Source organism: Euprymna scolopes, chromosome 28, assembly GCF_053919585.1.
Source record: "Euprymna scolopes isolate OS-2025 chromosome 28, ASM5391958v1, whole genome shotgun sequence".
NCBI lineage: Eukaryota > Metazoa > Mollusca > Cephalopoda > Sepiida > Sepiolidae > Euprymna > Euprymna scolopes.
The window spans coordinates 39,486,604-39,511,603 of NC_136509.1; positions in this window are offsets into that span (position 1 = coordinate 39,486,604).

A 25,000-nucleotide genomic window follows, 5' to 3' on the forward strand; every position below is an offset into this window, starting at 1 on the left:
CGGATGTGTCTAACTGATGAGCCCAAATAAGGGCGAAACTCGAGTCTTGGACTTCCGGTTCGTTGACTGTCATGGCTCTTGTGAGCTGCGACGTTGTTTGGCTGTGGAATTTATTATACAATCTCTCACATTCTGAAAATTATATATATATATATATATATATATATATATATATATATATATATAAGGGAATTAGAAAGAACACGTCTAAAGAGCGGAGTTTATTTATTTTATTTTGATGTATTAGTACATGCATTAATACAATTAAAATAAAAAGTAATCGTTGTAACGTAGATATATAATAAGCCCGAGAAATATAGATATCCTAGAGTCTTGGACTTCCGGTTCGTTGACTGTCATGGCTCTTGTGAGCTGCGACGTTGTTTGGCTGTGGAATTTATTATATATATATATATATATATATATATATTTCGGTTAAATTCAAATTATATATATATATATATTTCTTTTTTTTTTCCTTTTTTTTGAAAGGTGGTCACCACTTATCAAGGCCCGGAAGCCACTCAGGGATAAGAGTTATTACGTGTAGAGTACGTTAGTGTTGAGATTTGATAAAGTGTCTACTCAAGGGGGCGGTTCATCAGAAATTGGTGTATGTTAGACTTGAAGACATCCAGGTTGTATTCAGGTGGGAAACAGGCAGACGGTTTAATTCAAATTATATATATATATATATATATATATATATATATATATATATATATATATATATATATATATAATTATATATATATATATATATATAATTATATATATATATATATATATATATATATATATATATATAATTATATAAATATATATATATATATATATATATATATATATTTCAAGAAGTTCATAAAGTTTCATTACATAGTTCTGATTATTTATTCAAATTTGATATTTCATTTTCGATTTCGTAACTTAGTTATGCCCTTTACTTTTCTCTGCATCGTTTTTTTTTCCACAGAAGGGACGTTGCCCTCTCTGCTCTATTGTTATTTTCATTGCAAGTGCTCGTCTGAACTACAATCCATGGTCCCTCCTGGGCAAGCTTAACACAAAAAAAACAAAAAAAAACAAACAAAAAACAAAAACCACGTCTAACTAGAAACCACTATCAATAATTTTTCCCACTCTATCTGTTCCTAAACCTAAACGCGGATTCCATGAACAAAGCTTGTTTCCTTGAAATTCCAGCCCATGGAACTCTGATCTGCTGGTTTTTTTCCAGCGGGCTACAATATGGTCGTCTTCAGGCTCAACATAAACAGCCGTCGCCTTAAGTCATCAAATTAAACCTAATTTCTACTACTAACCATTACAAAGCTATAGTCCCAATGACTGCCGTACACTCATTAGCCTTTATCCTCGAGTAGCCTCCGTGCCTTGATAAAAGTTGACTCTTTTGTAAAAAAGAAAACAAAATTAACTCCGTACATAAGTCTTCATTTTCTTCTTGAAACTCTCAGCTTAAGGGAGATAACTCACCTCCGTGAAAAGGGAAATTACTGTGTCGTTTTCATATAAATCGTTTAGAAAACTAAAACATTTTTCATGAAAATACTTAACACTTCAATCCGCAGTTCGAAAATTTGTACAAATTCGAAATAAAAATTAACGAGTTCGAATATATGCACCTGAAAACTGTCGAAGGTTAAATGGGCTAAAAATATTGTGAAATTAACATCCAGGATGAGAATAGTAGTAAGAATACTACAGATATCTACAAACTTTTTAGCAAATCTATATATATATATATAAAAGCGAAAATGTGTGTATGTATGTATATGTGTTTGTGTGCCCGCTAAAAACTTTCGACAGACACGACGAAAATTCACAAACTCGGTATCATATGGAAAATCCATCCTTCGCCCGAAAAATATCGAAAAATTGGCTAAAAACGTAAATTTTTTCACCCCGAAATCGATAATTTTCGACAGGGGAGGGGTCAACAAAAACGGTCCTCTCATGACGACGACCGGTTCTACGCATGCGTCAGATGACGTCATGACCTGATTTACTTTAAATAGTTGAAGAACTGACTAAACTTCACGTACGTCGCGTTAGGTCAGTTAGTTAGCGCGTTGGTTCATTATCTAAACGTTTTGGGTTCGAATCGTGGTGTGAGATGTCTTTTATTTTCGATTTTTTAAATTTAAATATTGAACCAGTATCATTTAAGCCATTTTTCACGTAACATTCGTTTTTCTCTGTTTTTTTTACTTCGCTTAAAACACCCGAGTACCCGCCGATTTTTTAAATTTTAATATCGAAACAGGCTTATTTAAGCCATTTTTCACATGTTTTTTTTTTTGTTTAAACGTTCGTTTTCTGTTTTCATTTTTGTTTTGTTCGATTTTTACATTTAACATCGTTCGTTTGCCTTACGCTAGTTTTTTTGTGTTTTTTTTCGATGTTTTGATTACCCCGCCCCTGCTTAAGTTTTAACGTTCGTTTTTATGTTTTCTTTTTTTACTTCGCTTATAACAAACAAACCTGGTCATTGACCTCATTTGCTGAATAACTATTGCTTACGTCGTCGTCGTCGTCGTCGTCGTCGTCGTCGTCGTCGTCGTAATGCTCTACGACTTCCGTGCGGGCACCTGTCAATTTGGTTCGTACTTAAATAAATTCAAACATCTTTTAGTAACTCATTCTCACTGGCCGAACGTTTCATGTTTTTTTCACATTTTATTTTCAAACTTCACCTCAGGGTTTTGGGTTCGATCCTATCCCCTCCCCCGGTTTCTTTTTTATTTAACAGAACACACACCTCCAAACACCTGGGAAACGCCGGGTACCCCCGCTAGTCCAGTATAAATAGTAGATATTCAAGATTATTGATGTCATTTTAAAATAGTGAGAGTTGTAGTAAAAAAATACTTAAGCGTGGCAGATTAAGTAAAATGTTATTTTTATATTCATACTAGCAGTTCAACCCAATTTTACTCGGGCCCTATGTACTGCTCATAATTTTATATGTATATATATATATATATACGTTTTATTTTTTATTACCGTATCTTTCTTTTAAGTTACATTATTGTTTCAGCTACTCGGCCGTTTTTTTGGCCGTCTGTAGCTTCCTCAGAAAAAAACGGCCGAGTAGCTGAAACAATAATGTAACTTCAAAGAAAGATACGGTAATAAAAAATAAAACGCATATTTGCTCTTCAACAGTATTGAGCATTTTCTTCAGTTTTTATTAATTACCATTTCCACTAAAATTTTTACCCATGTCCAGGTAACCTACATTCAAAATTGGCGGAGGAGTTTGGTAGCGTCTGCAAAAGTTAACTCTTTTCTCTTTAAACATATTGCCAGCCAAATTTACGCCCCAAAACTTATTAAAAAGCTTGCTGAACGTCTGAATAACCTTTATGTAAAATTTCAAATTTGTAAAGCCAAAATTTGCTGAATAGTTTGCTAGAGACCGCAAAGGTAAAATCTTTTGAACTTTGACCTCTTGGTAGCCAAATTGTCGGCAAAAAACGATTAAAAAGCTTTCCCTATGTCTGAATACACTTTACGTAACATTTCAAATGTTTAGAGTAAAAATTGGCTGAGAGGTCAACTTTTTCAAAAATTGTTCTCAATTGACATTTATTGTTTTGGGCTAAAATCAAATTAACAACTTTGATGCATGTCCAAGGAGCCTACATCTTAATTTTTAAGTGTGTAGACACAAAATTGACGGAGGAGTTTGGTAGAGTTTTCAAAGGTCAAATCGTGTAACTTTGACCCGTTGACAGCCAAATTTCTAGGCGAAACCCGATTAAAAAGATTTTCCCAAAGCTCAATACACCTTATGTCAAATCTCGAATCTGTAGACTGAAAATTGACAGAGCAATCTGGCAAGGAAAGGTACACACAGAGACAGACACACACAGAGAGACAATTTCACTTTTATGGATGTATAGATTACATTGTATTATATTCTTACATGCGTCAGTGTGGTTTGACAAAAGTTTTACATCACAATTAAAAATAAAATATGATTTAATCTCTACTTACTTATAAAAGGCAAATTGTCTGTGTGTATATGTGAGTTCGCTCCTTATGGACCCCAAAACGGATGGGCCTTTTTTTTTAAATTTCACACACGTATACCCTATATGTCTGGGAGTCTTCCTTGATATGTTTTGCATCGGAATACCATCCAATAAGTATCGAAAATCGAAATCGAAGAAATCCTATTAAAGAAGAAACAGGCTAATTTTGAACAAAGTTAACACTTTTATACAACCGAACATCACAAGTGCATTTGAGAAGTTTTATCGATGCACAAACAGAAGGGCCTGCTTTTTTGTTTAGAGCGCAATTAAATCATTGTACTCAACTTTTGCGTTTTAAATTTTAATTCAAGCCCAAAAATAATTTCATAAAATCAAAGGTAGGTTCTCTAAAGTGCAATGTAAAATGAATTGTGAACATCGTAGATAGGCATATGAAGCTCCGTGCATTGCTGTGAGTTCTTGACTAGAGCCGGCAATTCATTCATTTTATTGACGAATAGGCGCTTAAAGAATTTATTCCACCGTTATATGTCTTAATTTTCTTTCGCTTGTATCTATCCGTAACACCTCTGAATTGTACTGCCCTGTATAAATTACATTTGCTTACACACTAAATAATGCTTTAATCAAACTACATTAACCTCTTGTTATTTATAATTCTAAATATTAATCAACTAAAATGCCAATTCTTACGTAAGAGTGAGTGACAAACTAAAATGCTCTATTAAACGAAAATTCCAGAGCAGAGTTTCTTTCCATCTGTCCGTCTGTGGAACACAATACTACAGAGATGTTTCCCAGTTGAAAACAACATAGTCGTTTTTAAATCCAATGTTAACAAATTCTTGTTGAGCCATCTCGTTAAGTAATACATTTGAAACCCAGATCCAAATATGGGTTGCAATCCTCAAGGGGGTTGTTTCACCATTCACCTTATTCGAACCTGTTAATTCTTATCCTTGAGTGGCATTGGGAACTTGATGAGGGATGACTCGTTAGTAAAAGCATATCAAGTATGAAGAATCTTCTAAATTTCTATTTTAAATTTAAGCGTGACGGATAAGCTAGAATTTCCCGAGTTCGATAATATTCCTCTGAAGAAGATCGGGGGTTACATCGACAGAAACGTTGTGAAAATACGACCCAAGAATAGAACAGTAGTCCGAAGAATCTAAATAATACGTAAAATGTTATTTAAACTTTAGAGTGACAGACCAACTAAATGCTATTTGAAATGTAAGCGTGACAGACTGACCGACTGAGAACGCATTTAAAACGGAACTTAAATCTGTTTTCTCTGTTCTGAATCTAAAGCCGTTATTAATTCATTCGTGTCTCATTCTTCTTGGTTTCAATCCTATGCTACCTTTGGGGCTTCCGTTGCACATGACAACACCCATTTCTCTCCAAGTAACCAGCGATGCGGTTGTACTGGACATTATTCACCTCATCCAATGCCGTATCCGTACTGTTTACCGGTCTGCTAACGTAGCTTCCACGTCGAGAAGCTGGACACTGCCTTGGGCAGTTTTAGTCCCGCGTTGGATGGGAAACGCGCGAAAGGTGAAGAGACAGACGGATAAACAGGCGTAGAATTGATGTGTTTTATATATACTAAAATAGACGTTCCGCCTAGAATGACGGAGATAAATGTAACGTTTTCGAACCACTAATTCAAGCGTTTGAAAAAACAAAACTTTTATCCAACGATAAAATGTATTTCCCGCTAGACAATGAGCTATTTGCATTATGAAACATAGATTTATCCCAATGATCCTTTGTTGATATTTTTTATGAAGTGACCGCAAACAATATTCATATATAATATAAATCTCAACTGTCTGTTTAAATGTATGTATGCGTGTTTGTATCTGCCTAAAACTTTCGACAGATGCGATGGATTTTCACGAGATCTGTATCGTTTTGAAGCTCGACCCTTCGGAAGAAAAATGTTGAAAACTTGACTAAAAACATTAATTCGCGGCACGGGTTAGAGCCTGCCTGCCTGCCTACTACCTCCAAACACTCCGGGCACTCAGGCTAGTTCTTTTTTTAATATAAAAAGGTCCTCATGAATTAATGACCACCACCACCACCACCACCACCACCACCACCAACAACAACAACAACAATAACAGAAACAACAACTCTTCGTAAAATAAAATGATCAGATTCATTATCAGCCTGAAGTATTCATATGTCTAGTGACATCGAAAAGCTACGATACAAATAACTCGCTTGTTTGTGGATTAATCTATATAATTATAGACCTAAAATGACCTTGTAACGGATGTTGTAAGCAAACATCCGGTTTACGACTTCCGGTTGGGCATTCGTACATAAACATAAACCCATAACAGCGTAAAGAAATAAACACAAATCGCTGAACCGGTTTCGTTCGAACAAACGGACGTCCTTAGAAAATCGAATCTCTTAAATTTATTGAATAAAAAACTTCAAGATATGGGAAGCAAATATAAAACGTGATTACAAACAATACGTATAATCATCGACCTTTTTCATATATACGATATATATTATACTAAATAATCAACGCGACAATAAAGCGTATTGTTTTACTGTGTACGTTTTAGGCGTCCCAGTTTTTTTCGCGTTTAAATTATCAAATAAACAATTGTTAATATTTTCTGCTTTTTTTACATCGTTCATTTCCGTATTGCATTTAAGTTATTTTAACGCAATTTGCTTACAAATAAATCTACTTTAACCCGTTGACAACCATAGGAGCGTTTTACAACAGCGATTTACCCACCGCCTTCCCTTTTTAAAAATTTATTCTCCATTTTTAATACACCTTTCTTAAAAACATTCATACATTTTCTTCTACACTACCAACATAAATAAATAACCCCGAAAATATGTTTTATTTAAATTGCTTTACAAATAAATAATCAACACGGCAATTAAACATATTGTTTTACTGTGTACGTTTTCAGCGTCCGAATTGTTTTTTTTCGCGTTTAAATTAAGATATATCAAAATTTGAATTAAACTTTGAAGTATTATAGTATCTGTTCAGTGCACATTTACCTATAAGTATAGTAAACCACTTATAATTCAATGGCTGTAAGTTTTTTTTTCAAAAATACCCAATTATAAACAGAACGACTCACAGAAATCTATCTATATTCTTTTTTCATTTTAATATACTTTCATAGAAATGTTTCTGTTATGTCACAAAAAACTATTTTCTTTACGTCACAAGTATCATGCTCATTCATTAATTCCAAAGCAAATAAAACATACTGACCCAGCGGTCACGGGTAGTCTTATATATATATATATATATATAAAGGAGATTAGAATAATAGTCTAAAGAGCTAAGTGTATTTTAATGTAACAGTGAAATTACTAGTTTAATTAAAATACAGGAAATGCTCGTTGTAATTTAGATATATAATAAGCTCGATAGTTAAATGTCCTAGAGCTAATTCAATATTAAGTAAAGTGATTTTCAATTTAAAAATTAAAAAAAAAATTTTTAAATTTAAAAATCAAATTTTAATTAAATTAAAAATCAGTTTCATAAGAAGGAACAACAACAAAGTCAATTATCTGTACGATCGTTTCGGAAATCCGTGCTTTTTATTTGTGGTATACATGAAGTTATGTAGAACAATTATATATAGATTTTTTGGTAAGCACGGTCTCCTCATCAGCAAATTTAGGAGGATTTTTATTGAATTTAAAAGACACCATAAATAAACCTAGCATTAAAAGTAAGGCAGATGAATCTGAAAAAATTGAAATAAAAGGTTTGGATTTAAAATTTATAAGAAAATTAATATAGGTTATAGATAGAAATGAGTAGAAAATATATATATTTTTTGAATTTACATAATAAATTTGATTTAAGAATATATAGAGATAGTTACCTTTTAGTTTTTCTTTTTTTGAAATCAGGAACTGTGTTTAAAGTAGTCATTTAGATGTTTGCTATAGCTTTTTATTTTATTGAATAATGAATTTTAAAAGGGTGACGCTCGTGCAGTAAATTGTTTCCGTTAGCGTATTTTGATTTAAAGACGCTACAGTTAATATATATAGAGAGAATATTTATTTTGCAAGTTTTTAAGGGGAGATAATTGTCATGTATTATTGACTTTATTTATTATTTGATTTATGGGTCTAAGGGAGGTAATTGGTCTAACTTAATTTATTTAAAAAAAAATTGTAATCTATTTTTACTAATGAGTAATTTTTAATGATTTAAGGATTTAGTAAAAATAGATTACAATTTTTTTTTTAAAATAAATTAAGTTAGACCAATTACCTCCCTTAGACCCATAAATCAAATAATAAATAACTATCTCTATATATTCTTAAATCAAATTTATTATGTAAATTCAAAAAATATATATTTTTTCTACTCATTTCTATCTATAACCTATATTAATTTTCTTATAAATTTTAAATCCAAACCTTTTATTTCAATTTTTTCAGATTCATCTGCCTTACTTTTAATGCTAGGTTTATTTATGGTGTCTTTTAAATTCAATAAAAATCCTCCTAAATTTGCTGATGAGGAGACCGTGCTTACCAAAAAAACTATATATAATTGTTCTACATAACTTCATGTATACCACAAATAAAAAGCACGGATTTCCGAAACGATCGTACAGATAATTGACTTTGTTGTTGTTCCTTCTTATGAAACTGATTTTTAATTTAATTAAAATTTGATTTTTAAATTAAAAAATTTTTTTTTTAATTTTTAAATTAAAAATCACTTTACTTAATATATATATACATATATATATATATATATATATATATATATATATATATATATATATATATATATATATATATGTATATAGGGAAAGTCTAGAAGAGCAAAATTTAATATATTAATACTTTAAAGGAACAATGCTCATAGTACTGAAGATATATAATAAGCTCAATACGTATATTTATCCTAGAGCTATAATAATATTGAGAATAGAAATTAATAATTGTAAATTATTAATCAGTTTCAAAAAGAGAAACAAAATCAAATTAAGTGTACGATCGTTTCGGAAACGATATTCATTTTATTAATATTGACAAATATAATATCAATAATAATTGATAATAGAATATTGTTTTTAATATTGTCTCCTCATCAGCACAAATGGGATGGGGATAGGATAAGACACCAAAATAAACTAGCAGTTTTCTAGTAAGTAAGGTGGATAAACCTTTATGGTGAACAGCATGTTCATTGTTTTTAAGTTTGTCACTATATATATATATATATATATATATATATATATATATATATATATATATATATATATATATATATAAGCATGTTGTTGTCCTGTTCAGACCGTTCTTCCGTGTGTTGAATCTAAATTGTATTTCTTTTAGTTTTCGTACTTTTGTTGATAGGAAAGTCTATAGAGTCTATTAGTAGGCATCTAATATTGTCTATTGTGTGTCTAGGTAAATTGAAGTGGCTTGCTAGTGGATTAGGCATTTTTGTCTGATTGTCGTTTTGTGATTATTTAGGCGGATTCGAAAACGCGTCAGAGTTTCTCCAATATATCCCCCATTGTTGCAAAAGGAGCAATATGTATAATATATGACATTAGGTCACATGTTTGATGGTTTTATGTGAGTGTTAGTATCGGGTATATTGAATAGGGGCGCTGAATTCATGTGTGTGTATATAAGGTACGCGGTTTATTGGCTCTATAATTACCATCCCATCTTTTTTGTGTCCTGTGTGTGTGTGTTTGCGTGAGCGAGTGAGTATGGTTGAAAGATTGAGTGGTCGTTTGATTGTATTTATGGGTGGAAGGTGTATATATATATATATATATCAATAAAGAAAATGACGATATAAAACTTGCAGAAGTCGACGCCAGCACACGAGCAAATATTACTTAGACTGACATAAATTTCAAATATTAAGGCTGAACGCTTCATTTCTCGCTTAACCAACGATGGAAGGTGACCTGTTGGATTTTCTATTTCTATATTTAGTTTATTCAACTGAAGATCAACCTTACTATCTTTGAATTACTACATCGACTGAAAGAACAATTTTTATGAGCTGCATTGATTTCTTTTTAAACCAGATTATATTACCCACTGGATTTTAAATTCTGACTATTGGATTCATTTTAAAGAATTCTCTTTCGCTTTTTGGATTACGATTGAAAGAATCTGCAAGCACGCAGGAATGTTATTCCCGGTTTGTTTTTGTTATTTTCTACTTTTCCTACAGTTTTTTTTTCACATTTCTTCACACGTTTTTTAACGGACATCAACATTTTGCAATTTATGACAACCATCTAATGCCAGAAAATTCTAGCCTAGCTACAATTATAATTTGCTGATTTCTTTTCGTCCACTGATGAGAAGAATAGCAACAATAGCATTTTTTGAAAACTCCGCGGAATAAGGATTTTGAAAATTATTTTGAGGAGTACTCTGTCGAATAATAAATTTAATTGTAAATTTTAACTTACAGTTTTAATTAATTTCTTTTCTCCCTCTCTCTCTCTCTCTCTCTCTCTCTCTCTATATATATATATATATATATATATATATATATATATATATATATATATATATATATATATATATAAATGAGATTTTATCACTTCATAAAATTTTCTTTGGCATTTTTTGGTTTTCAAATAATTTGAATTTACCTATTAAAACGTCTTCTAAGATGGGATAACAAATCTCCAATTTCAAACTCACGCTAGCCGGCGTGGTGTAGACATAAATTCAAACGGACTACTATCGTAAATAAGAATAGTATTTTTTCTTTACTTTACCAGGATTTAATCTCCAAGGACTAAACATCTACCATGAGGATCCCACCACCCTCCAAATACAAAAAACTAAAACCAACAGTCTTCTTTGATAAAGATATATGTTAAATCCAAAACTCACAGGAAAAAGTGACTAACACTTGATCTCTATATAAGATACAAAGATATTTGAATGCTCCATGTAATCCTCCTTTACATCTTACATCTGTTAGTAAAGAAGTAATGAACATTAATTTTTCTCTCAGTAATTCTCTATCTCAATATCTATTTCTTTCTGTTTCTCTCTCTCTCTCTCTCTATATATATATATATATATATATATATGCATACATATATATTAATACATATATATATATGCACACACACACTAATATATATATATATATATATATATATATATATATATATATACATACTAGATTGAGACAAAATTACCACGTTATTTACACCACTTGTAAGAATTCAAAATAAACAAACATTTGGCGTATGCACGTTTTTCAGGTGCTTTAAATATTTTATCTTTTGTTGAGAATTCCAATACGTCTCTTATTCATCGCCACATTTAAAACCTCATAAATAGAAGTTAAGCATATATATATATATATATATATATATATATATATATATATATATATAAAAATGAGATTTATATGTATGTATATATAAGTGTGTGTATATGTATATATATATCTGTGTGTGTGTGTGTGTGTGTGTGTGTATAAAACACTGTTTTGAACGAGAATGACACCAAAGCAAATACATAATTTATGGACAAATAAGCACATTAAAAAGAGCAGATAAATAGAAAGAGTTTTAAAAAAAGGAATCTAGAATAACTTCAAGTTACAAATAATGTTACGTGATAACAATAAGAGATAATGCCAACTCTTGTATCATATAAATATAGAAAGCCAACGCAAACATTGTATCTACTGAGTCGCCTTCCTTGAAGGGATGAATTATAGATTATAACCGAACGTCCTATCTTTGTTGGCACGTTTCTTCAAAGCGGCGATGTGTAGAGTTATACATCAACGTGATATAATCGACTTGAAATCAGTCTCGGTTCGAATACAAAGGAATTTTGTAAGCGGTTGATTCAATATTTGATCATTGTGCCTATTCAAATCGGCCGCTTTGGGTGATATCAAGCAAATTCTTTTAGTGCAAAGCAATCTTTTATGAGCTAAAATTATTTTTGCTTGAAAAAATTTCCGCCTAAAAAATTATATGACATTAGGTAGTTTATTAAACTAGCTGAAATACCGGTTATATCGGGGTTCCCAACATGTAATGTTTATCTCCAATTCTCTCTCACTCTCTCTTGGTCCCCCTCCCATATACATATCTAGTATATCTATAAAAATGAGGATATTTGTCTGTAAGGACACTTCTCAAACTACATACTCAACGAATTTTTGATCTGCAGACTTAAAATTTGGTATATAGGGTATTCAGCAATAAATTTTCAATCGGACAAAAGGGCTGCTAAGGGGTCTAAATTAAAAAAAATAATTGCTACTTGGGAGGGAGTCATGGGATGTTAATCTGTTTCGCAATTGTGTCACAAAGTTTGTACAAAATTTTTAAGAGCCTGGCAAGCTAGTCTAATGGTTATCGTACTTGACTCACTGTCTTTAGGTTTTGGGGTCTATATCCACTAGAGTATTTTTTTACTTACAATAAGTAAACTGTTTAGACAATGAAACATAATACTCGGATGCACTTATCTCAGTTTCTTTCCGTTATGTTAACTTCATTTAAAAAAAAAAAGAATTTAACATGACGAAGTTGCTAGATCGCAGATACCATTCGTTAACAGAAACACGTGTAACTAAGCAGATAAAACGGTAATATATATATATATATATATATATATATATATATATATATATATATATATATATATATATATGTGTGTGTGTGGGGGGTCTGCCAGCGCTAAGTTTCTTTCCGTCATGTTTACTTCATTTTTTAAAAAAATAATTTAACGTTACGTTTAATATATATATATATATATATATATATATATATATATATATATATATATATATATATATATATATATACTAGATTTACTCAGCGTTGCCCGGTATAAAACGTAACGTTAAATTCTTAACATCTAATAACAAAAAAATTAAATCAGCCCCCAAAATCCCTTTCCCAATTAAACCCAAAACTAACTGTAATTGTAATAACAAACATCTTTGCCCACTCAATAATGATTGCATCCATAAAGATGTTATATATTCTTGCACTATTACTGAGCTCCCACGCAATTCTCCCATAACAGGCACTAATATTTCGTCTTCAAGTTATTCTTCTTCCCATCCTCCATCTGATATAGTTAATAATCCAATACACCACTCGAGCAGCCCTTCCATCTACAATCATATAACTAGTAATAATAATAATAATAATAATAATAATAATAATAATAATAATAATGAGAATAATAATATTTCTCCTAACAGCCATCTTCACACTAACAACCCTCATTATCCCCTTCAAAATAGTCCTCATACAGACATTGTCCCGTCATTTGTTGAACACTATGAACAAAATTCAAACTATTTAACTAATACAAATCAGCAAATTAATATTAATACCAGACCTCGAGCTTTTAATAAAGTACATACATATATCGGCGCTACTTCAACATTAATTAAGAAAAGAAAATCAAACCACATTTCTTCTTTTAACAACCATAATTCTAATAATAACCAAGGAACTTCTCTAACCACTTTAATTAAAAAACTTAACTCTAACAATACTCCCTTCTCAATCAAACGGACTATTATAAAAAAAGTTAAGTCTTATACTCCAGGCTCTAAGTCATGTCGCCTCTGCACAACCGAAGCTATGACTATAATTACTTCCCCTCAAAGTAACAATATATTAAATTCTAAAAATGAACTGATCTCTTTCTGTAAACATAAGTCCAAATTTAATTATGGCAATTTTGAAATTACATAGTTATTACTTTTACCCTTTATATAGATATAAAGATTTTTCTTTAACTTTATCGTTTTTCGACATACTTCTTAATACTTTATAATTTAATAATCCTTTATTTTAATTCTTTATCTCTTCTTTGCATGGCCGGTTTTTTATCTGCATTTTCTGTTTTATTCTTTAAACTTTCCTATCTATATAATATATCAATCTACCCACACTTTCATTTTACTATATGCATTTACTTACTTTTTTTCTCCTGAATTTGCAGATACCGGCCATCCTCTCCCCTTAAATAATTTTTATTTTTTATTTTTATTTTTATTCTTATTTTATTTTATTTTATATTTTATTTTTTATTATATTTTATTTTATTTATTTATTTATTTATTCTTTATTTTCTCTATATTTATTATTTATTTATTTATTTTTATTTTCCTTTTAGTGTCGTTTAACAACTCTTGCTGACATTTTTTTAAGTGATGACCTGTACATTTTGTTGACCTATATTATTTTGCCCTATATACTTTTTCGCGCCTTTAACATTTCCTGTCTGGGTCATTTTGATTTTTGTTTCCCTTTATTTTATATTTAACTTTATCATCATTTTTTTCTCTTCTTTCTCTTCCCAGATCTTTCTTATTTATATTTATGTCTCGGAAGTAGAATGAAAAGCATATCTTATTTTACTTTTATTAATATTATTGGAATCTTTTCTTTTTTTCCTTGTACACATTTTTGAGAATTATTCCATGGATTTCTGCCTTTGGATTATTATGGACCATCTTCTTCCAATTACGGGATTTCCTTGGATTTTACTTGTACAAATGGAAATTCTTTTAACTTTCTTGAAGTTTTACATTTGGATTTTACCGTCACTGGATTTTTTTATCTTCCACCAGACTATCCATTCGTGTGTAATCACCTTTTTCTTTACCATATTCCCTCTGCTTCACTTTTTTTTTGTTTTTAAGTAAGATCTTTGACTTACTTGTTGTTTCATCAAATACTTCTGCATGCAAAATCCGATCCCGCATTTTGCTAATTCCTACCCTCTGATGAGAGGGAAAGTATTTCTTCGAAACTCCGCGGATTAAGGACTATCCATTTATCTAGTGTTTCCTTTTCAGATTAAATATGTTTTTAACTCATTTCAAAGTGTTTTTTTTTTTACATATTTTATTAACTGTTTGCTCATATATATATATATATATATATATATATATATATATATATATATATATATATATATATATACTCGGGTTTTTTTATATTCAAAAGTAATGGACTAATGAATTCAACGAGGTTGTTAGATAGTGCTCAATAAAAAGAGCTGATAATACTTGTTTATTGTTATATAAACATGCTCACATCCCGCTGCTACAAATAGCCACTTGTTTCAATCAAACAACAGATATCATCAGGCAGCGACTTGACTATTCAAAAGTTCAATGAATAAATTCATGAACAAGTATATATATATATATATATATATATATAATTTCTGTTAAAATCTGACGGAGTTTCTGGATCGTAGATACGATTCAGTGACAGAAACATGTGTAACTAAGCAGATAAAACGGTAATAAAATAATTAAAATAATATATATATATGTATATGTGTGTGTGTGTGTGTGTGCGTGTGTGGTGGGGTCTGTCAGCAGTTAGTATACATTTTCTTTCCTTTGTATCATTTTGAATCGTATATTCATCCCAAACAAAGAGCATTGATGCTGAGAAAATACAGGATCAATCGAAACACGGAACAATGGCACTAAGACAATAAAGGGTCATCTCAAACACGGAACATTGCTACTAAAACAAAGATTCACCACAAAATACAGATCATTGTCACTGAGACATAAAGGATCACCCCCAAACACGAAACGTTGCGACTGAGACGTAATAGGCTACAGAGGTTTTTTTTGGGGGGGGGCATTTTTATAAGACCATTTTAAGCGTTGAGTTATCCAGTGAGATGTTTGTTCAGATTACATTTAAATTTCTGCATGCTAGTATCGTCGGGGAAACAGAGCAGAAAGGGGATTCCTAATGTACCTATTTACTATGCCTCCCCACGGAACAGAGTTAGACACCAGGGTCGTTTTTTAACGTGGAGAAAAGGTACAAAAATAAAAATTGTCTCAGTCGTGAAGGATTTCTCCTCCACCGAAAGAGAACAAGAAATAGAAGTGCAGCATCTGAAGAACAGATAAGCAGTTTGAGCGAAGAAACTATTAGCGCCAATATCTGGGGACTTCTATAGTCAAAAGTAGGATTTTGCTGGTTGACGTTTTTCTTTTTTTTTTTGTATATTTTGATCTTTAATATTATCATAAGTTTGACCGTCGAGAGCGATATTAAAAATGCTATTTATTTCTAAGATTTTTACAGTCGGAAAAAATGGTCGGAAGTTAACAGATGAATATTAAGTGCCAAGCCTTTTTGCCAAAAGATAACAGATAAGAAAATATAGTAATTCAAAACACTTTTATCATCCTGTGCTGACTCACATGCAAATACCTGCCCATCATTTTTTCCTCTGCTTCACGCATCCTTTTCCATTTACACCAATTTCGTTGGAGTTCCTCTTTCGTTTAGTAAAATAAGATAAAACCTTTTTCATATAAAAAGGAACAAATCTTGAAATTATTCTTGAGAAGAGCTTTGTTTTGGACCTGTTGGAATGGTCCATCTGATAAGAAACATTACAGAAACATGCATGCACATATGCAATCAATAACGTTCGTATAAATACACATACTAAAAATAGATACAGAGATATTTCTCCCACAATTTCTCTACATAAACTGCAGGAACAACAACAACAACAACAACAACAACATTTTATCAAAATATCCCGAGTCGTAACTCGAAACCCGACCACGCGTACAGTTTAATACCGCTGCAATTCGCGTATAAAGATGGTAATGTGTTAGCGTCGAAATTTCACTGCCTAGTTCCTGGCACGGTTATCCATAATGATAAGATCTAGCACCCTGTAATATTAGTCCCAACACGACTAATATGGTCCTGTTGAAAATCCAGGAAGAGTCAGTATAAACATTCGTATTTATTCCATTAGTTTCTGCCGCTGCGTGCATTTGTTAGATGTACAAGGTAGAACGATAAAGTTGTCGCCCCAAAGAAAAAAAAACAAAAAAAACACTACAGCTTTATTTAAAATCTTTTATTGAAAAAATCAATTCAGGTAACTTGATACTGTAGTAGAACTGACATCTAATCAAGATAGCCGCATTCAGCCTCAACCACCGCCTCTATACGGGTCCGGATCTGGGAGCATGCCTTTTCCACAAGCGCCAGTTGGAGCTCGGCGAATACTCGGGGAATGGCGGCGATCAAGGTGTTGTGGGAAGTCATGTTAGTGATGTTCTCGACGTATGACCAGACGAAGTAGTCCAACGGGTTAAGGTCGGGGAAAGAGGAGCCCAGTGAGAGAAAAGTACAAAGCCGTAGCACTCCTTTTGAAGCCAAGCCTGGGTCTCTTTGAAGCCGACTTCGAAGATGTTATGTGGCATGATGCGGCCCTCACTTAAAACCATACCAAAGACCATAGCCGTGGCTAGAAACGCCCTCAAGCGTTAAACCGTCCGGATTTTCATTTTGATAGTTCTAGCAATGGTCCTGTTGTCATAACTTGGATCAGTAGAGAGCATGTGTTGTACAGCGGCGCATCTCCGATCTGGCTCGTTGAACATTGTGTCACTCTCACACACGATAGGAGGCTTCTATTGCTGTTGGAATTTGTACACAACTGGCTAAGTAGTAGATGGTCTGCAACAAACAAATAGATAAACAAATAAATAAATAAAACCGGTTTTCATCAAGCGGAAATGAAATCATGACGTCTTTTCTAGGGCGATAATTTTATCGTTTCACCCTGTAGAACAGCAAATCAAATGTACAATTTAACAAAAAATAAAATGACTAATTTGTATACAACTGAATTGAAATGCATTATGGTGAAATGTAATTACGTAATAAAATTAATATTTTGAGGTCCTTTTTAAGGGATCCAACTAGGGAGAAGATTTTTGGGAATAGTAATTTAAAGAGATTTTTAGTGAAAAGTGATTTTGGGTTTATATTATGTTGGTGCAAAAATGTCGTTTTTATATATAAATTGAACGTCATTATTTTTGCACCAACCTAATACTTAAATGTGAGAAAGCAAGAGAAATATTACATGATAAACAGAAAGCAAAACAATACGTTCAAATATATAAATTCTCCAAAGAGATATTTATATATGACTAGTCTGGGTGCCCGGCGTTGCTCGGGTGTTTGGAGGTGTGTGTGGAGCAAAAAAAAAAAAAAATAAAAAAAAAAAAATAAATAAATAAAAATGAAATAAATAAATAAAATAAATAAAAATAAAGTGACATTAGGTAGGCAGGCTCGAAATCGTGACGCGGATGCGGAAAAAAGTGGAGGCGTGTGTAAGGGTGTTGGTTGAGCAAAAAAAAAAAAAAGAAGTAAGCAGGCTCGAACCCGTAACGCACCAGAGGAAAGAGAGGTGAAAAAACCCCACAAAACAAAAGAAATGGTCTTACCGCTGTGCATACCGTGGTTGCGATGTCAGGGATGGCCGAAATAACACGTTTTAAGCGAAATCACCCCCCCCCCGTGGAAAACTTCCCAGTTGAGGGTGAAGGAATTAATGTTTTTGGCAACTTTTTCGATATTTGTCATACGAATACCAATCTCGTGAAAATTCGTCACCTCTGTCGAAAGTTTTACACATACATACATACATACATACATACATACATACATACAGGTGAGATTTATAATATAGATGAAAATGAGAAAAAATAGAATGTTTGTTGATATTTTTAGATTCCTAGTAGAACAAGGAAGAAGTCTGAATCGATAATTTAAGGACTGTGAATAATCCATGAGTCTGAAAAATCGTAATCAAAACCTCCCCAATCAATTACGCAAATTACATTTGATTGAAAGTTGTTATTAAGAGTCAATGTTCGTTTGTTTTTATTGTAGAAAGAAAGTTCAGTGAGAAAAAATGTTAACATAAGTTTTTGTTATAAGAGTCAATGTATTTTGATAAGCAGACGATACTGAAAAAAGTTAATGAGTTGTGTGTAGGTGTCTGCGTGCGCATGATTATGACTATACGTATGCGTGAGTTAAGGCAGCAAAGCCCAACGGCCGACAGAGAGGCAAGGAAGTTACTGAAGAAACGCAGTGTTGGGTCGATTAATTAATATCGAAACAGGTATCAGAATCTGAAAAGTGTTTGTCTATTTTCCGATGCCAAAACCAATCCTTTATTAATCTTTTTTTTTATTTGATTTTATTTAATACAAAATCTTTCATAGTAATAATAAAATAATAAATAACAAATATTATATATATATATATATATATATATATATATATATATATATATATATATAGTGATTTATAAAATATATATGGCGATTAAGCTTACTAACTAGCTCTACCTACGTATTGAGCATTTTGAAGTAAATACTTAAAGTTTACACATAAATTTATACTTTCGTATAGCAATTTTATGTGAGTAAATGAAGTAGTTATATATATATATATATATATATATATATATATATATATATATATATGCATAGCAGGCAACCCGGCATTACTCGATCTTAAAATACGCTTAAATATTATATTTTGATCAATGCCGGTTTCATATTTATTATTATATTAGCATAGGTGCCCGGCGTTGCCATGATGTTTGGAGGTATGTGTCAAGCAAAAAAAAAAAAAAAAAAAAAAGTGGTAGTAAGAAGGCAGGCTCGAACCCGTACCGCGATGCGGAAAAGAATGGGAAAAAACGTGCCGTCTGCTGTTACGATCACTGACAAACCGGAAACGACGTAAGTTTAAATTAAGGTTAGACAATCGAAAAAAGGGGATGACTTTCAAAATATCGGTGAAAATAGCGACCCCTCCCTGTTGAAAAGTGCCCAGTTGAGAATGAAGAAAGTAATGTTTTTAGCCAATTTTTCGGTATTTGTCGTCTGGATGGTCGAGCTTCAAAACGATACTGATCTTGTGAAAATCCGACGCCTTTGTTGAAAGTTTTAGGCAGACATGCAAACATATATACATACATAAATTTATATATTGGTAGCTCAAATTTTCGACTCAAACTGATTAAAAAGCTTGCCCTACCTCTGAATACCTTTATATAAAATTTCAAATGTTTAGACCAGAAATTGTCTGAGTAACTTGGTAGAAACCGCAGAGGTCAATTTTTTAAAACTTTGACCCTATTATGACCCCTTAACACTTATTGTTTTAGGCTCAAATCAAATCATTAAGTTAAATCCATGTCCAAGGAACCTATATCTAAAATTTCAAGTGTTTGACCCAGAATTGGCAGAGGATTTTGTAGAGATCTCAAAGGTCAAATCGTTGAACTTTGACCCATTAACAGCCAAATTTCTGGCCGAAAACCAATCACAAAGATTTTCCCAAATCTCAATACCCTATATATCCAATTTCGAGTCTGTAGACTTAAAATTGAGAGAGTTATTGTGTAGGGAAATGTACACACACATAGACACACTGACACACAGATACACAGACACGTTCACTTTTATAGTGATATAGAGAGATAGATTGGACCCAATATATAGTAATCATTTAAAAATTAAAAAAAAATGTATTCATGCGCCATCACCGAGAATCGGAATCAAAACGTTTAGCTTACAATTTACCTTTTCATTTGGTGTTAATGTCTGAGCTATGAAGACATATTTGCTGCAAGGCTAAAAATTAAAGCATGAACAGATAGATATTACATTACGCATGCATATTCGTAATGCCATCGTTCGAACATCGCATGACAAATTCCACACATTTGCACCGATTTTCCCCGATTAAAACCCAAATATAAAGTTTCACATGGGTTCGAATACCCTATATATTAAATTTCATATCTATAGACCAAAAACTGACGGATGAAGTTCATAGGCAATTTTTTTTTCAACAAATATATATACGCATACATAAATATACATAGAAAGAGGTTTGTGTTTGCTATAAGCTTTTTCTAATAATGATATCGACTTTAACACTTTATAGAAAGATCTGTTTCCTTCTGTCATGACAATTTCCAGTCAGAGTAATATGAGCTTTCATGGACTGATTTTTCCCCCGCTTAGCCTGATCTTAATTTCTTTGAAATTTAATCTGAAATCACTTTTTCTAATTAAGCCGATGATGTAGGTTCTCATACTGGTTTTCTCTCTTTTTATTCTTCGGTCCCATTTGACTGGGGCAGACTTCTCTTTGGGCTACTGCACTGCCAGGAAATAGAAACAATTTTCATTATTTCAGCTGTTTTGAAAGCTTTCCAATCGGATTATATGCATCGACATGCTGGACTTTTTTGGACTCTATTCTCTCTAAAGAACTATTTTCAATTTCGGTTTGTTTTTATATATATATTTTTACATATCCAACATTTTTTCAATTTTTTTTTATTTGGCAATTTATAACTACAATAAATTGCGGTTTCACTTAATGCCTTAATTAGCAAATTCTAGCATTGCTACAAATATAATTTGCTGATTTCTTTATGTCCTCTGGTGAAAAAAATAACAAGAATAGCATTCTTTGAAACTCCGCGGAATAAGGACTTTGTAAATTGTTTTTTGGAGTATTCAGTCGAACAATAAATTTTGATTGTAAAGTTCAACTTACAGTTTTAATTTTATTTCTTTTATAATAAGCTTCACTCTCTATTGCTTTTTTGATTCGGTTGGGATTAAATTTTCTATATATAAATACTGTTATTTATATTAGTTTAAAGTTTACCATTGCGTATATCAGGTAAACACTACACCCCTGCGATTTCATTAATATATATATATATATATATATATATATATATATATGTATATATGCGTAAATAGAACTGTGTAATACTATAATGAAGTAGTCATTTATTTAAAAGACAATAAGAACAAACAGTTAATTTTGTAGATGTTATTTTGTATATAAATTTGCAAAATAATTAATCCTTACGTAATACTATGGACGTCCTTCAACACAGTAAATTCCATGAGTAGTCATAGAAAACAATTCATAAAAAGGGTAAAAATTATCAGAAGCACAAAAGCTATTACAATGGTTAGAAATGAATTCCCAAAGGGCATAAACATAGTAGGATAAATGCCCGGAAGTAAGATGGATAGTTAACTGGAAATGCCCGATGAAGCGAGCGCAGAAGTTTCTATTAATAAGATGTGACAGAGACTAAGACTAAAGACCGGATATATAAGGAAAGTTCTTGCGGTTTTTCACTTTTAAATTCAGATGAACACATCTCGGTGCCAAGCAAAAATTTATTAATTGAAATAAGCACCACCAGAATCAACACACTTTTGCCAACGCAAATCCAGTTCTGCTAGTGACGTAAAAATCTTGCGTTCTTGTTACAATAAAGTTGCTGAAGGCGTTTGTGATATCGCTTAGGTTTTTTAAGCATTTCTCACGCAGAAAGTTGTCGAGATGCTTGAAAAAGTGGTAGGTGACAAATCTTCAGAGTATGGCAGATGAGCCAAAGTTTTGTAGCCCAATTCATCCAACTTCTGCATGGTCGGTTTAGCAACGTGCGGTCGGGCATTGTCGTGGAGGAGAATTGAGCCGTTTCTGTTGATTAACGGTGGGTGTTATTATCGAAGTTTCCGATGCATTTCATCCCTTTGTTGACAGTACTTCTCAACCATAATGGTTTCGCCTGCATTAAAAAAAAACTGTAATGGATGAGACCGATCGCAGACCACTAAACAGTAAGCATGACTTACTTGTGGTGCAACTGTGACTTCAAGAAGTATCGTGAAGCTTCATTGGCGTCTAACCACTGAGCTGAACATCGCCGGTTGTCTTAAAGAACCCAGTTTTCATTGCAAGTCGCAACCCGACCAAGAAACGGATCGTTATTGTTACGTACAAAAAGGGAAGATGTCAATTCAAAAAGGCGTTTCTTTTGATTGTCGTTGAATTCTTGAGGCACCCATTTATCAAGATTTTGTCTTTCCAATCTCTCTCAAGTGGTTGGAAATCGTCGTATACGTTATGTTTAATCTGGAAGCATGTTCTCGAAAAGTTTTGCGTAGATTGACTTCGACTAAAGTTCTTAATTGATTGTTGTTAGCATTCGACGATCGATCTCTACGCTTATCATCTTCAAGACTCGTCATCGCCAAGAAATTTCTTAAACCACCATTATGCTGTGTGTTCAGTAGTGGTTCTTGCGCCAAACACTTCGTTGATATCGCGGGCTGTTTCAATTGAAATAAAGAAAATCATGCGAATTTGCTTTTTCCCATCTTGTATTCAACGTTCTGAAAAGAAAACATAATTGTTTTAAAACGATTGTAATTTAAATAATTAGATAGAGCGAAAAACGCCCTTAAAATGATATATAAAGTAAAGTTATTATAACAAAAACCTACTTGAAAATACATCATTTGAAATTAAAATTTAAAATTCTTTCTTATCAACCTAATATAACAATAGGGAAGAAAACGAAAATCTACGAGATTCGAAGCGCGTGAGGTGTTTCGCGTGTTAGGCACCCGTTTTCCACTGAGTAACGAAGTTGCGTTTATAATTGCAGATTGTTATACGTACAAGTAATTTGCGAACACGAAAAATTAATTTGCCGATGTACAGACCAACCTTCCTTAAATAGACGAATTCAAACAAAGTGTAAATCATATGTGACGAAAAAGTTTACCACTTTATAATTAGTTTTTTTTATGCATAAGCAAACGAGATACACCTGAATGTGGATTCGAACTCGGTTTGCTAATTTCATAATCAGTATCAATAACTATTGAGTCATCACACACCTTACCTTTGAAGGTAAACATGATATTAATTTCGTAGGAAAACCCCCCCCCAAAAACAATTTGCAATAGATCAATCGAAAATAATCAAATATTTGTTTCTATCGATAACCGCACAGTCATTATCGTTTGAAGACTTCTTACGATATTAATCGAACATTACAAGATCAATACATTTATACTGCTATTTAGTTGTCGATTTTAGAAGAATCGAGGACATATATCATAAAAGAAAGAAAAAAAAAATGGTCTTGCGTAAAAGGTAATAGTAATACGCTTATTGTAATCCATAAAAGTTAAGATGAAATATTTGAACGGTTCACTTATAAAATGGTAAAAAAAAAAGAAATTACGCCTATTTGTCTATGTTTTATTACTCGTAACTTTTGTTAAAGTATTCCGTCATTTATTAGTGTTGGGATACTAAGTTTACCCGTCAAAAATACGTAAGATATGATGCAAGATCTGTGATTGAGTCTGTATTGGGAGGAGGAGGAGTATTGCAAAATCTAAAATAATTACTAGGACCATGGTAAGAGAATATTCTTATCATTGTTTTTACTCTCGAATATATAACCGACACAGTTAGACACAGTTCATCAATCGAGAACCACATCACCCTAGACACCCTCGACAAACCCGACAGGCAGCTAAATCCCACCCCCACACAGTAGAGATCTCTAGATGTAAAAGATCTTTCTACTCCAGTAGTTTCTTCCCCAGAACCGCTAGACTCTGGAATTCCATTGCAGGTTCCTGCTTCCCTAACTGTACTGACATGCAGAAGTTCAAGTGCAACGTGAACCGACATCTTGCTGCCCAAATCCCTACATAGTGCCCCAGTAGTTTCTGCCCCTGATAGTAGCTCCCTACACAAAAGTGGCAATGTGCCTTGTTTGGGGTGGAAATGTAATAAAAAAATATATAAAATATTAACTGATATATACTCGAGAGTCAATATAATGAACAGAATAGTCATAGCCCTAATAATCACACATGAACAGTATTCAAATATAATTCCCCAAAAACCTGGCGTTCCCTCACAATATAAGAAAATAAATATTTTTTAAAATTTATATAATAATACTGTAGTACCTTCAAGTTATGCACGTAAGTACGTGGGTCATGCTTTCCAGATTATAAATTATTCAATCGGGAGATCCTATTTATTAAAAAGGATGATAGAAAGTGGTAGCATTAAATGAGTATATAAATACGCTAATTTAATGTTCATAGTACGTTATCACCTCTATCCTCCTTTTTAATAAATAGGATCCCCCGATCACCGAAGACGCATTAAAAAAAAAAAAAGAATTAAAAAAAAAAAAATGATATCACTTTTGAGCCGTACGTGAAACTT